We start from the raw sequence: 3,458 nt of genomic DNA, 5'->3' as shown, positions 1-3,458 counted from the left end.
CAACCAGAACCAACAACCATGGCAGAGGAACTCAAACCAAAACACTTCAAGAAACAACCAAAACCACAACCAGCAGCAAACTAACTAAAACCCTTACAGAAAACCTCAAAACAACTACCCCAACCCCAACCATTATCAATCCAATAACCAACCCACCAACCAAAATGCCTACCATCCACTATCCACACCTCACAACCCACCACAAGCATCACCAGAATCTCAAAGAATCACTAACTTGGAAACCTTGATAGACAAAATGTGGAAATACCAAAAAATGACAACCAAGAACCATGAAGCCTCCATGAAGAGCCTAGAGAGGCAGATTGGGCAAATCTCCAAGCAGATTTCTGTTGAGAGATCACCAAGTTCCCTACCAAGTGACACAATCCCAAATCCTAAGGAAGAGTGCAAGGCAATACAGTTAAGAAGTGGGAGAACATTGATGAACAACAATAACACTACAAGGAAACAAGTGGAGAGCAGCAAAAAACCAACAGATACAGAGGAAGCCAATGATCAAGATATGGTGCCAAACAAGAGCACAGAGAACCCCAAAAGAAAAGAAGACCAGCCAATCAAAATACATGAGAGAGAGGAAGAAGCACAGAAAAAGGAGAAAGCCTTCATTCCTCCGCTGCCATACCCACAGAGGTTCAACAAAGAGACCAAGGATCAACACTTCCGCAAATTCCTGGAGACTTTCAAGAAGCTGGAAATCAACATTCCCATGGCCGAAGCATTGGAACAGATGCCCTTATATGCCAAGTTCTTGAAAGAACTCATTAACAAGAAAAGAAGCTGGCTGGAGAAGGAGACTATACTTCTCACTGAAGAATGCAGTGCACTCATCAGAAAAGGACTCCCTCCTAAGTTGGAAGATCCAGGAAGTTTTTTCCTACCTTGCACCATTGAAAGTCTATTTATCAACAAGGGGATGTACGATTTAGGAGCAAGCATAAATCTAATTCCATCCTCTTTAGTGAAAAAGCTTGGCATAGAGAAGGTGAAACCAATACAGATGTCATTGGAATTGGTGGACCAGTCAGTAGTACATCCCAAAGGAGTGATCGAAAACCTTTTAGTTAAGGTTGACAAGTTCATTTATCCTACAGATTTTGTAATCTTGGAAACAAAAGAAGAAGAAAACAATTCGATTATCTTGGGAAGGCCATTTTTAGCTACCGCCAGAGCCATCATAGATGTAGAGCAAGGAGAACTAACTCTCAGGATGCATGAGGAAAGCATTACTCTGAAGTGTTTCCAGAACAACAAAATTCTGAAGAAAGAAGCCAAGTAATCAATGACTGTTTTCCAAGGCAAGCAATCAACAATTCAGTAAAGCAGAAGAATGAACATATGCAAGGAAAAGAAGGTACTCAAAAAGAAATTTGGAAGATAAACAAGAAGGAAAGTACCACAACTAAAGCTACTGTCAAGGAAGAAAGGTTAACAAGAAAAAGGAAGAAAAACAAGAAGAATGCTCACAAAGGGTGGAAGAATAAAAAAATCCCAACTGAAGGATTCTCCAAAGGCGACAAGGTGCAATTAGTATATCAACAGCTGGGAACTGAGGATCACTACACTGTTAACCAAGTACTCTCTCTCGAGCACATTGAAATTAAGCATCAAGGCACACAAAGAAGGCTTACAGTGAGGGGGGACAAGTTGAGGCACTACAATCATCAACCACCATAAAAGAAAAGCTCCAATGTCAAGCTAGTGACAATAAAAGAGCGCTCCATGGGAGGCAACCCATGATTTAAGATTTCTGTCGTTTTTAATTCAATAAGCTATGATCACCCTAGCATGATTTTTTTTTATGAACGTACTTAATGAATGCATGCACTATTTTGAAACATATGCCAAGAATTCTAAGTTTGGTGTACCTTCAAGTACACCAAATCAGTTTTTCAAACACTCTTAGACTATATACTTAGTCATCCTGATGAAGTATATGACCAAACATTAAGTTTGGTGTCTGCATATGTAGATGTTTTCGGAAGATCATTTCTTATTCATAAAATTAAAAATCATGCACCGATGATCATACTTTGTTACCTTCTAGGGCCTTATAATTAAAAAGGAATTATATTCTGTGATGAAGGCATCAATTGTGATCAACTGTTGGCATTTTGCATTTACCCCTTAACAAGAGATAAGTTTGGTGTTCATCAAACCTTGATGCACCAATTAAGGGACACAATTGATTCCTCATGAAAAAAAAAAATTTTAAGCATTTCTTATAAATATTTAACCAAGAGTGACATTGAGATTTCAAGAACACTAGTTGGAGGGAGAAACACTTTAGACGATATGACCAAACATTAAGTTTGGTGTCCTCCAAGAAAAAAGAGAGAAGAGTCATGGTTAAAATAGATATAAGAAATGAGGGTTCACATAGTTGTTTAATAAGCCTTCTTGCCACAATCTGATAATGTTTAACTTTGTTGTCTTGTTGTGATGGTTAGGTGGTCAAAGAATAATCAATGAAAGAGACAAGACAAGGGGGAGCTTAGCATGAGGACAAAATCCCATCACATGTGAATCTGCACACTCTTTGGAATAAGCACGTTGAAGACCATTGAAGAAGCAAGTTTTGTCCTCATCCAACCTTACATGCACACCTTTGATTTGCAAAGTATCCAATTGCATCCCAACCCTCCATTGTTCAATTAAATGATTATAAAACACCACCTTCAAGCCATGCACATAAACGAAAAAGTTGCACACTCCCTGCACTCCAACCATTCAAACTCCAATTCCTCCATCATTCTTCATCATATAAGCTCAGCCTCAAATATTTCTTTGTCGAAAACACATCAAAATCTCCAACTTTTTTCACACTCCCTCTAACCTCAAAAAGATCAGCCAATCAAGCAATCATGGCCTCTTCCTCAAGAACCAAACGAAGGAGAGGAAAGGAGCCCATGGTTGAAGAAAGCACCCCTGAATTTGACCAGTGGAAATTTAGATCTTGGTACCATCAACTACAACTTGAATGGATGAGTCAGAAGAAGATATATCCAGAGGTTCCACTTCTATTGTCGGACGATGAGTGCCAAGAAATGAAAGCCAAGATTAGGAAGAGGAGGTGGGAGGAGCTCATTTCACCAATTACCAGGATCAATGCGAACATTATATGGGAATTTTATGCTAATACCCCAAGGACCAAAATGAATCAAGCTCCAACTTATAAGAGTTATGTGCGGGGAACTGAAGTATATTTTAGCCCAAATACTATCATGAAAGTATTGAAACTGAGGGCAGCCCATTTTGATAAGCCAGGATACCATCAAAGGTTAAATGAAGAGCAAGACTATGATGAGATTGCCAGTGAGATTAGTGTAGTCAACACGGAGTGGGTAGAAACTACTAAAAACAAGTACAAGTACTTGAGAAGAGGAGATCTCACTCCTGAAGCAAAATGTTGGTATGAGCTAATGAAGAGATCAATCTTA

The sequence above is a fragment of the Arachis hypogaea genome, chromosome 20 (genome assembly GCF_003086295.3).
Source record: "Arachis hypogaea cultivar Tifrunner chromosome 20, arahy.Tifrunner.gnm2.J5K5, whole genome shotgun sequence".
In the NCBI taxonomy this organism is placed as follows: domain Eukaryota; kingdom Viridiplantae; phylum Streptophyta; class Magnoliopsida; order Fabales; family Fabaceae; genus Arachis; species Arachis hypogaea.
Note: the sequence above shows the minus strand (reverse complement) of the source record.